General features: G+C 38.1%; 1 protein-coding gene across 21 annotated transcripts in view; it reads right to left on the reverse strand.

The window, feature by feature from the left end:
- Window positions 1-12,774, reverse strand: part of HMBOX1 (homeobox containing 1) — a 191,277-nt gene extending 178,503 nt beyond the window's left edge. For 16 of the 21 annotated variants that reach the window (XM_072796119.1, XM_072796130.1, XM_072796122.1 and 13 more), the window contains exon 1: window positions 12,471-12,774. The gene's annotated coding sequence lies outside the window, so the exon portion shown is untranslated. The remainder of the gene's footprint in view (window positions 1-12,470) is intronic. The other 5 variants (XM_072796131.1, XM_072796114.1, XM_072796112.1 and 2 more) reach the window with 3 other exon arrangements.
- Window positions 12,775-12,832: the final 58 nt, after the last annotated feature.

Below are 12,832 nucleotides of genomic sequence, written 5' to 3' on the forward strand. Positions count from 1 at the left end.
GAGGCAGAAAGGCCAGTTTTACTGCTATAATCATCGCAGCAAGAAGTGATGAGGATGGCAACTATAGATGTAAAAAGAGAATGATCTAAGAGATGTGATGGTGAAAGAATCAGCAGAACATTGCAGATGAATTAGATAGAGGAGGAAGGAAAGTAGTATAAAAAGGAAAGTACTAAAAGGGTGTTTTAAAGGTTTAAAATCTGAGAACTCCAAGACTGGAGGTAAATTTTTAAAAAGATGACGGAAGGAAGAAGATCTGGATAGAAAGAATTTTAACCAAAAGGAAATAGGCATTTGCATTAAATGCAAATAAAGCCTACGAAAGGATAACTGAAAAGAAAAATCAAGGAACAAAAGTAAGTTAGTTAGAAGATATCATTTGCAACATATGAGAATTTTAATGATTCAAGAGAGTAAATACTTTAGAAACAGAAACACAGGCCAACTAATACTAAAATGATAAGATGTGCCTTAATCTGTGCAACCAGTCTTCTAAGCACTTTACAAATATTGCCTCATATACTCACAACAATCCTGTGATATGGGTACTACTATTTATCTCCAATTTACAAATGGAGTTACAGAGGTTTATGCACTTACAGAGTAAGTTGTGGAGGTCAGATTTACACCCACGTAGTGTGGCTCCCAAATCCATGTTCTCAACCAGCTCAATATTCTAGGATAAATTAAGACTCTGAGAAGAATGATGACAGATATTTTTAAAAGGTGAGAAATTAATTTGTGAGGGCAAAGGTTCATGAGATGGTTGATATACCAAAGCACATACGTTTTTTAAAAAAACCTTGCTTAGTAGATCTAGAAAACTAGAATAAGGGAGAACTTACGGACTAACGGGGAGTAGGAGTGGGGGAAGGGGAAGGGGAAGGATGGTCTAAAGAGCTGGTATGTAAAAATATAAAAATTTAAGAAAATAAATGTAACATATAACCATAAAGACTAGATGGTTTGGGATATAACACTAACCATTAAATATAACATCTAGAAAAACTGCCATTCTTGACCAAAACACATCTCATGGCACAATTTAGTGGCATAAGCAGTTATATAGTATGGATATGAAATATTTATTTTTATTTTTTAAAAGATTTTATTTATTTATTCATGAGAGACACAGAGAGAGAGAGAGGCAGAGACACAGGCAGAGGGAGAAGCAGGCTCTCTGCAGGGAGCCTGATGTGGGACTTGACCCCAGGACCTCAGAATCAAGTCCTGGGTCAAAGACAGATGCTCAACCACTGACCCACCCAGGTGTCCCTGGATATGGAAAGTCAGGTACATGTCAGGGAGGAAACATTCCAAGAGTTATATAGGCATTTAAGATTACTAAGTATTCTACCAGAAAACCAAGCACATAAGTTCTCAGTAGATATGTCTATCCATTTTCCAAACACTCTGAAGACCACCTTATTACAATTACCCAGCAGGCTTACAAAGGACATATTCTTGGGCCCATCTGAGATTTTAAAGATCTGGGAGTGGAGTTCAGAAAACAAAAATTCTAATACATTTGCCAGGCAATTCTTTTGCACAAAAGTTGAGATGCACTGTATTCCTGTGTTGCCTAAGTATTTGAACTCTATGACTCCTCAACTGTTTATCTTCTATGGCTTTATAATCTGAAACCGATCTTCCAAGTTTTCATTGCCTATGCTTGACTTATGCTTAATTCTAAAATCTCAGTCTTGGTTTGGTTGACATAATTAAGACTTGGCTTTGGAGTTTTTAGCCCTGAAATCCGTATCAACTTCAATTTTGACACAGGGAGAAAAAACTTGTAGTTCATTTGCCTGATATCATGGATCTTCTGTTAAATTTAACATATGGTGTTGACGAGACACTGGGTTGACCCAGTATGTCATTGTTATGTTGCCAGATCTGTACTAAAAAAAAAAAAAAAAATGCTCACTACTATAGACTCACCATATGAAAATTCCTGTTTATTGCCTCTAGAGTGAGGCGGCACAAATATCCTGTCTCTGTCCTAATTTACCACAAAAGCTTGTCAGATATGAAAGACACTTTCTAAGAGTAGAGTTGTCACCATATAGACTGTGTCTATGAGAATGTTCCTATTTCTGAAATAGTTCTTTCAAGATGTCTTTTGACCTCAGTGATGGGGCAAATGGTAGCCAAAAGGTTGTGTGCTTGATAAGAGGTGAAACCGAAAAATGAGCCTCTTTAGTCAACAAGGGATGCTCCTTGATAGCAATAACTAGGATCCTAAAAGAATAGCTTCAGGATACTTTCATGCTTTAGCAGGTCTGTGATTCAAATTGTTGAGACAGAACAGCCATGTCTCTAGTGTTATCTCTGGTTCTTTCCTTAATCCTGCCTAGTTCTATAGTCCTACTTTGTCATCTTTCTGGTTTGCCTGAGGTAACTAACATAAAAAGCTAACACTAAATTACACTGGGAGACTTTTGCCATTTCCTACAAATTATTTGATCCTTGAAGAAAAGGATTAAATCCAACTAATCTTTGTATCCCACAGAGTACCTAAACATGCACTGCTATACTTGACATGTTTAACTGAGTGCCCTGTTCAACTCCTCCAAGAGAATCCTCCTCATGCAGAGGACCCAAAAAGTATTAGCCTTATATAAAAGGTGACTTCCCCCTGTGTCCTACCCCCAAGGTCATGGAATAGAATTGACATCTAACTCATGGTCATGCATTCAGATTTCTCTCTCACCACCTGAACTAAAAGAAGCACACTGTCACCACTAACAGAGTAAACAAGCTTTAAAAGGACAAAACAAGGGGACCCCTGGGTGCTCAGCAGTTTAGCACCTGCCTTGGGCCCAGGGCACAGGCCTGGAGTCCCAGGATTGAGTCCCATATCAGGCTCCCTGCATGGAGCCTGCTTCTCCCTCTGCCTGGGTCTCTGCCTCTCTGTATGTGTGTGTGTGTCTCTCATGAAAAAAAAAAAAAAAAAAAAGGAACAAACAGTTCAGGTCAGCACCAGCGGCAAACCAAATCCACCTACAAGTCAAAGTTACAGAGTAGCAGAAACCATGTAAAACTACAGTAAGGCAAACAGAAGTGGAATGAGAAGTAACAAAGCTTGATAATGCAGACATAAAAAGAGAAGGCAAGACAAGAAACCATATATCCCAGAATGAGAGCCAGAGACTAGCTTCTCAGATTCCTGACAGATCTCCCTTTCGCACAACCCCAAACAGTTGGATCCCTACAACAACCTTCTTTGAAGCCAAAGAACTCTTGATTAAAGCACTATTTTTTTTTTAGAATGTACACCAAGATAAATAAAAAGCTGGCAACAGATAAATCCAAAGAGGAAAAAAAATGCACCAGGAAGAAAGTGAAATTTCAGGTTAGCCAAAGAGTTCTCTAAATATGAATCCGACTTATCAGAAAATACTACCAATACTTATCATATTTTTGTCAATGAAAGAAATTAGAATTTAATTGATATTTTCAAAGAAAATTATCAGTGTGCATAAAAAACTATCTCAAACTCAAAGGAGAAAAAGCCCACATGATAGATCTTTTCTGGTAACATATTTCAAAATATTTTGTTAGCCTGTTTAAAGCAGATCTTTGTTGTCCGATGTCTAAAATAATCAGTAGTATATTAAATTAATAGCCTTGTCTTTGAAGACAGGCTTCATAACCTACACAGTTGATAAAGGAAAGGCAAAGGCCAGTCCTGTAATCAGCCTTTAACTTGATGGTCCTTTCTTGTACCCAGAGTAACAAGAGTATCTAGAACCCCTTTCTTCCTCTAAAGATTCTTTCTCTAGAAACAATCTTTGAACTGATTTTCTCCAGAGAGAGTCCCCTTACAACAAATCAAAATAAAACTACGGTATGAGCTCACTATCAATTCATCTGACAAATTTGCTTTAACACTGTTAAAGACCAAACTAACATCAGAATACTTGCAATTTTGCTTATCTAATACCGATTCTAACATACTTCTTGTCTGGCAAGAAATATATCACTTAAGCTTTGAATTCATTTAAATCTTACATGCTTTTTTTTTTTTTTAAGATTTTATTTATTTATTCATGAGAGACACAAAGAGAGAGAGGCAGAGACACAGGCAGAGAGAGAAGCAGGCTCCCTGAGGGGAGCCCAATGCAGGATTCGATCCTGGGACCCTAGTATCACACTTTGAGCCGAAGACAGACGGTCAACCACTGAGCCACCAAGGCGTCCGTCCCTCTTACATGCTTCTTTACAGAAATTTTCAACGTTACTAATTTTTACTAAAAAGTTTAATGGTCATTAATATTATAAATCCTCAATTATGTAAAGCTTGCCAATTTTTAAATTCTCACAACCAAGTTTAATTACAATTTTCCATAAAAACTTCAAGATGTGCCAAAAGAATTTCTGAACTACTACAAAAGGTTAAAGAGTGAAATTACTGATCCAATAATCGATGTCCTTCTCCTTAGTTATATTTGACAAGACAAAATTTATGACTAAGGGGGCATTATTCAATCTCTGTAACAGCAGAAGAGTTCTTCAATAGTACCTGATTGTGGTGTTGGTTATAGAATTCACACATGATTAAAATGGCATAGAACTACACAGGCACATACTGTACCAACGTCAATCTCCTGTTTAATACTGTACTAAAGTTACATAAGATGCAACCATTAGGGGAAACTGGGTGAAAGGTATAGGCCCTCTCCACTGCAACTTCCTGTGAATCTATAATTTTTAATAATTTTTTAAAAGATTTTATTTATTTATTCATGAGAGATACAGAAAGAGGGATGCTTGGATGGCTCAGTGGTTGGGCGCCTGCCTGCAGCTCAGGTTGTGATCCTGGGATCCAGGATCAAGTCCCACATCCGGCTCCCTGAGTGGAGCCTGCTTCTCCCTCTGCCTATGTCTCTGCCTCTATTAGTCCGTGTCTCTCATGAATAAATAAATAAAATCTTTAAAAAAGAGAGAGAGAGAGAGAGAGAGTCAGAAACATAGGCAGGGGGGAAAGCAGGCGCCCTGCAGGGAGTCTGATATGGGACTCTTATCTCAGGACCTCAGAATCACGCCCTGGGCCAAAGGCAGACGCTCAACCACTGCGCCACCCAGGTGCCCCTATAATTATTTCAAAATTAAAAATAAATAAGCAAACAACTTATTACTTTAATTAATAACAAAAATGCCTTATATATTTTTTTAAATTAACCTAAATACCCTGTTTAGTTGACTAGAAAACAAAAACCTAATCATTTATACATACAAACTTAAACTATCAATAACAAAGTTATTTAATTGACATGTTGTCAACTAAGACATTCTGTTTCAGAAAATGGAACTTAAAATCGGAAGTAACCAATAACCTGTGCTCATTAAATAATTCCTTATTTTAGGGAAGAGGACCAGGTCAGTTGATACCTGTGTTAATCTGTAATAAAAGCAATTATTTATTTTTTTTAAATGATCATACTTAAAGTAAGAGTACCATTCTGGGGGGAAAAAAACCTCAAAGATATTTTTATTTAACCTTGGACCTACTACCTTTGGAGGAAAATGACAGTTTATTGAAAAGATGATACAGAATTTCAAATAAATAAGATCATGTCATCTTTTCAGAGAGGTCTTCCTTGGACAACAGAATAGTAGAGCAACTATTCTTGTCCTGAGTGGTTCTAAATAGATACTATGTAAAACTAAACATAGGCTATCTCTGACTCCAGAAAATGGGTTTTCAACCAAATAAAGGTAATATTCAGAATAGCTACTTTCAGGTTCTCCACAATGAATAATTATGTTCCATGAAGGTAAATGCTGGCTAAATTAGTGGTTGCAAACTATAGTAATAATAGAGCCTCCTACAAAAATTACATTCTAAAGTCTGGACTGATACCTCAGCTATCATCCTTCCACTTCTATACCATAGGTTTGGGTAACATTTATCCTTGTCTCAGTGTGGTCAAAACAGGACATTATTTCTCCTCCTTGAGGGAGGAATGAGACACTGATATAAATCACCATATGTGTATCATCTACCACTTTGGAAAACCAACTGAAGCAGTGGAAATAAACTAGCCACCCAACCTCAAGTATAAACATTAGTATGTAAATAAAACATATGTCTGTCAAAGAGACTTCCAGATCATATAATGCAACTATTCAACTGTCTCAATAGCAATGTTAAAAAAAAAAAAAAAAATTACCTAAAAAGGAGAGAAAATTTGGATTTGTGGAATAAAAGTGAAAAAAAATATACGAAATCAAATGGGTCTTTCATGAAGTTAGGTGAGATGATAAAAATGTTGGATTACCAAGGGGGAAATCTAAGTTAGAAACATAAAAATGTATTAACAAGGCAAAGAAAATAAATTTTAAATTGCCTGAATTAGGCAATAATCTAACTCACATTGCCTTTTATTTTGAAGAAAAAAAACAGAAACCAGGGCAACAGAATATACTATCATTCTTTATACAGCAATATGTTTTAAAGTTCACAATTAATTCTTTACTTTTGAAGACATTACTAAAAACTGCAACCCTTACAGACTAATAATACCCCATCGTCCTTAGCTATGCTAAAAAGTGCCTGTTTGGCCTACCAGTAGTTTGGCATGCATAAGGCACAGGTTCTGGGGTTGATAATGATAAAATATAAGGCAGGAACTAAAACACAAAATACATCATGTAACATGATAATAATAAGAAACATTTACGATATTCCTAAAGCATTCTAAGGACTTAACAGTATTCTAAGGGCTCATGATAATCCTATGAAGTGAGGACTATTTATCCCCATTCTACAGATGAGGAAACTGAGAAACAGATTAAATGACTTGCCCAAAGTCACATAGCTAGTAACTGGCAAAGCCAGGATTTGGACACAGATGGAGTAACAGTTTGGAATAATTTGAAAGGCTGAGGAGCCAATGAAGGATTACAGGCAAAGTATGGCTAACAATCAAATTTACATTTTGCTTTAGCAAGATCTCTCAAATAGTAGTAAAAAATGACTTAAAAAATACTGAACGCAGGAAGATTAGTTAAGAAATTGATGTGGCAAGACAAAATGATGAAGGCCTGAATTAAGGAAAAGCATGCAATAAAAAGAAGTCAATTGATACAGATACGAAGGATGTAAAATCAACTTGATTCTATGATTGGATGTGGAGAGTCAGAATGACTGACTCAAGGTTTGACTAAGTGGGCCCAACTCCACGGCTTCACATTTTAATCAGATCACTATTTTATCAAAATCTTAAAGCAGAAAAATGTAGTTTCATGTCATCTTCATTTCAGCAATAGCCATAGCATTTGACTTTCACCTCTTTGAAAACTGTAACTTATATACATTAAAATTATTGCCCCTTGGCAACTCCATACTAATTGTTTAATATGCATACAATAAAGAGAGCTATTAAATGTTTTCCATAAACCGTCTCCAGACCATCACTGAACATAAGAAACAGAAAAGCCACAGAGAATATGTGCAACTTAGTAAACATTCTTATCATAATCAGCACTCTAAGTTAAAAAAATCTAAATGCTCTTTGAGTGAATTAGAATCATTTTATCATTTATATCATTTACAGGGATCTATGGACACCTGTTTTAAAATTCAAAAAAGGTATATAACTCATAACTTCAAGCTAAATATATTTTTTAAACTTTTGTTTGTAAATGAAAAAACAAAAACAAAAAACACTATCCTTATACCCCAAGTTAAGGACCTGTAAAGTACTGCATTAGAATTATAATAACTACTGGAAAAACTTACTGTAACTTCAAACTTATTAACATTGTAAGGGTAAAACTATGCTAAAGCCAAAGCCTTCCAGTAACTAAATACTCTTGGAAAGTGTCCAAGACCATACTATAGTAAATTTCCAACTTGTTTCATCTAAGATCAAGAAAAACAAGTTATCTAAAGTACTGGATTCTGTTAAATAGACTCTAACTAAAAGTTATACCTCAAATAATCAGTCAGAAAAATCTTTACTCTGTACTTATGATGGGCCGCATAACCAGTATGGGTCAGGTGGGGAGACAGCTGAACCTGGGAATCTAAGTCACATATTAAGTAACATTACTTTCAGAAAAAAATCAGTATCAATAGCTTCCATTTTGAGAGAAACAGATTTTGGCAGAATATGTTAAAACAACAATTTATAATGATACTGAAAATCTCCATAGCTTCTATAATGTGGACAGCATATGGTGGTAGTTACTCTGGCTTCCAGTTTGAGCCACTGTTTGGTGTCCTGTTATTTGTGGTTCAGATTCCTTTTTTACAGGTTGCAGGTCTCATAGATATAGACCAATTTCACATATAAACAAACATAAAGATGCTTTATGTAAGTGAGTATGTAAATGTAGCTATATGACACTCTAAACTAGCTGTGATTCCCACTCATAACAATTTTTTTACAAATTAAAGTTCTACTAAATTGAAAAGCAAAAGCCAACAGTTAAGAGAAAAATCTGGCCAAAAAGCAAAAAAAAAAAAAAAAAAAAAAGCTAAATAATTCTGGAAGCCAAAAAAACCTAAATAAAGCAGTTTTTCTAAACAAACCCAACACATTCTCACTGAGCACTTTCTACTTTACCTATAAGCATTCACATTATTAAAAAGCTGAGTGGTATACCAACTTTCATTTATGAAAAATGACATCTTAGGATACATTTCTAATTTCCAAGAAAAATAACTCAAGTTTAAAGATCTGCATACAAAAATAATAGAAGCAAGAGCTGCAAAGAAATGAATCAAAAAAGCAAATGTGGTTTTACAGGAAACCTGGAAGTTGTCTGCAACATTTAAAATTGGATGGACTGATTATAAAATACACAAGACCCCAAATGAACAAATTTAGCATAAACATCCGCAATGTATTCAACAACTACTGACACAAGCAATCCCATTCCAATAGATACTTGCCACAAAAATTGTCATAAACTGGCTACTTCTATTTTTTTTTAAATGATGAAACAATAGAGATTTGGTGCAATATATTTTATAACTTACCAATAATGGGCTATTAAATTTCTATTAGTGATGCTTCAACTAAGGGTTTGTGCTAAGAGTGAAATCTGTTCATACAGCAATGAGAACGAAGCCTCACTAAAGACGTTCAACATAGAGCTGACCCCTAAAGGCTCCCTGATGCACATTTGCAACCACAGTATTCATGATACACAGTACACTAAACTAGCAACAGATTGGTTAAAAACAGTTTGGATTCTCAACTTCCCATAATACAGGCAACATTTTTAGAAGCAATCATATTAAAATAAATGTGTCTTTCACAGTTACGGGATGAAATTTTATGCTGGACAGGCACCAATGCCCTGATTTTCTACTTTTTTCATAAACCATATGACTTCCACATGCTGACAATGTTTTATGCTTTAACCTGCAGTAAAGGCTTTACATCATTTTAATGCTCGGTGCTTAAAATGCAACAGAATAACCCCACCTCCACCCCCACCCCCACCCGCCAAATGCAAGGAATATGTTTGGTTTGCTTTTAGTGATTTTAACCAGACTACTAGTCAGAAAAGTTTAATGAAAGCTCTTCCCAGTAATTCTGCACTTTCATGGAAGAAAACAAATAAAAAGAAAATCTGAGGTACGGGTAGGTGGGAAAGAAATACTGTTTCGTTTTTCCAACTCTTAAATATTTTAGCTTTTTATTTCTAAAACAAGTATTGAACATTTAAAAAACTCCACATCTAACAATATCTTTCAGCAAAAATATACTTTATTATGTAGTTACATAGGATTTTCCTCCAGTTTTGGCAAAGTAATGTTTCAGAGTAAGATAGAAGGTTAAAACAAAAAATTCTAGACATCCTAGTCAAAAAAAAAAAAAAAAAACAAAAACAAAACAAAAAAACCACCAAAGGTTTGACTTTGTATCACATAGTTATATTCTAAATTTGAGATTTAGAAGACATCAATTTTTTTTTCTATTCAGGTCAATCTAAATATATATTCTACCTCACGTTTACAGTCAGCCAATCTGTGTGAATGATCAATTGCAGAAATTTCAAATCAAAGCTTATAAAACACATCATAAGACTACCTACTGTATCTATGTGACTTTCAGTTTTTATGGAATCTAAGGTCCTTTACTGACAGGTTCCAGAACTGTTAAGTTTGGAGGCAAATATGTAAATACCCTAAGTCTCAACAATCAAAAGAGCAATTATACCAATTTCTTTAGTTATGTAAAGGTCCATTACACACACACACACACACACAAAAAAAAAACTGTCACTGAAGGAGTGCTACTGAAAAACTTCTATTTCAGACTGAAGAAACTACAAAATACATGGTCTTAAATTCTGGTGTAATGTCATTAAATATTAAAGACTGTGAGAAAAAAAAAAAGATGGTATTTCATTCTTCTTGCCTAGATAACTCTACTTGAAACTTGAGAAAAAAAAATCAGAATTCAAATTTCCCAAACTTGGCTTATGAACACAATTCAACTAGATCTAACAACTTAGTTGTGTCATTTTAAAATCAGTTTAAACGCAAAGCACTTCAATCCGACGTGACAATTACCTGTGGCATAAATGCAAGTAAAAACAAATGCAAGTCCTTTTCATCTAATGATGCATTTTTATAGTAAAATCACGGAAAGCACAACTCTTTATTAGCGCAAACGAAACAAAACAGGCACAGGAGGCATCATGTCCATCCGGGAAGAGAAAGGTAGCACGCCAAGAAAGAAGAGAAGGACCGAAGGAGGATGAAGGGAAGGAAGGAAAGGAAAGGAAGGAAGGGGAGGAAAGGAAAGAAGGGAAGGAAAGGAAAGGAAAGGAAAGGAAAGGAAAGGAAAGGAAAGGAAAGGAAAGGAAAGGAAAGGAAAGGAAAGGAAAAGAAAGGAAAGGGAGGGGAGGGAAGGAAAGGAAGGGGAGGGAAGGAAAGGAAGGAAGGAAGGAAGGAAGGAAGGAAGGAAGGAAGGAAGGAAGGAAGGAAGGAAAAGGAAAGGGAAGGGAAGGGAAGGGAAGGGAGGGAGGGAGGAAGGAAGGAAGGAAGGAAGGAAGGAAGGAAGGAAGGAAGGAAGGAAGGAAGGAAAGGAGGGAAGGGAAGAGGGGTTTCTATACCTGCAGGATCCCGGAGAGATGAACTAGTCACACACATCACTCTACCCTATTAGATGCATAAGAATTTTTAAAGCTTCAAGGTAAAAAAAAACAAAACCAGCAATCACTTTATACCATTCAACTTTATACAGTATAGTATCTTTAATGTCAACTGCCTTCCATTCCCCACTCACCCACTGCTTCCTCACTCTTCCATACCAGCTTTCAGGCAAATCCGAGACAGAACAGGGTGGGGTAGACGAAAAATACAACCAGCGCCTATCAGCTACTCCCCTCGCCTCCCCCCAACCCCACCCCAATAATCTCCAACAGTTTTTCCCCCCCACTACGAAAATAAGTGTCCCCTGTCCCCAGACACACGGCCGTCATCCTGTGTCTTCAGCAGGCACGCAGCAGACAGACGCATACCCGTGTCAGCAGCACTCCAGACCCCCGCCGCACGCCCGCCAACCTCGAGTGCTGTTATCTGATGCGTTTAACGTGAACCCGGCGACACACATCCACCTACTGTTTCGGGGTGTGAGGGTGGGTGGAGGACTCCTTTCAAAGTAGCCCCAATCGTGTAACCAAAACACGGTTCCGGAATAAAATATTAAAGAACACTTTTCCTTTCCCACCTACCTCTGGACTTAAAGGATGCCAAAAAAAAAAAAAAAAAATCCAGCTCCACACCACCTCATGTCTAAAATTCTTCAGCCGGGAGTTTGGGGGGTGGAGCGTGGAGATCTGTCCAGGGGAGGGGGCGGAAGCGGGGAGCAGAAGTGTGAGCGGGTGGGTAATGGGACCCCAACGAGTTGCTCACCCCGGCCACCCCGCACCACGCCGCCGAGCCCAGGGGTCCAGGACCCGGACCTCACGCACATGCTTCTCTGCCCAGGCCCAGATAAAAGCTAGGACTCCGGCTACCTAACTTCCCACCGAACACACGTTTATTCAAGGCTTAACACATCACACCAAGTACACGTCACAGTTTAAAACACAGTTACAAACCCCAAACAGACCCCACACAGCACCTCCAATTCACCTCGCAGTTTCACAAACTCCAGACAGGAGACCCCACCTCCAGGATTCAAACCTTCCGCCCACAGTGGAGAAACCAGGAGGAAAAAAAAAAAAAAAAAAAAACAGAGAGAGTTGGGGAGCAGCCGACGCCTTTCAATTGCCGCCCCCACAAACTGCCCCACCCCACACCCTGCGCCCGGGTTACCCACTCGGAAGCCCCCTGCTTCCTCCCTCCTCTCAATCCGGCCGCCTAAGAGACCCAGCCCCAGCCCCACTCACTTACTCCCCCAAAACCCCTCAACAACAACAACAACAACAAAAAAGTGAAGAGAAAGAAGTGAGGAAAGAGACTTGGGGTAGTCCGGCTTCAGAACCGCTCGACTCACCTCTGAATCCTTGCTGAGTTCTCTCCGCCCGGCACAACCCCCTCCCCAACGTCCCAGTACGAAGGGCTGAGGCAGGGAGGAGGGGAAAGCGGGAGGGGGAGGGGTGTCTTCCGCGTGGGGCGCCAGTCGGAAGGGGACTGGGGAGGGGTAGAGGCCGGCGCAGGAAGAGGAGACGGGGGAGGGGAGGCCCCTATCTCCCAGTCTCCCCCTGAAAACCTCCCTTGTCTCAATCACATCAGACTGACTGTCTTTGTCTGGCTGACAACCGCCATATTGATATCAACAGCCCCGCTCCCACCTGCTGCAGCCGGGCGGCCCTGGGAGTTGTAGTTCTTGCCTCCCTTGAGTAAAAGCTTGGGACT

The sequence above is a fragment of the Canis lupus genome, chromosome 24 (genome assembly GCF_048164855.1).
Source record: "Canis lupus baileyi chromosome 24, mCanLup2.hap1, whole genome shotgun sequence".
NCBI lineage: Eukaryota > Metazoa > Chordata > Mammalia > Carnivora > Canidae > Canis > Canis lupus.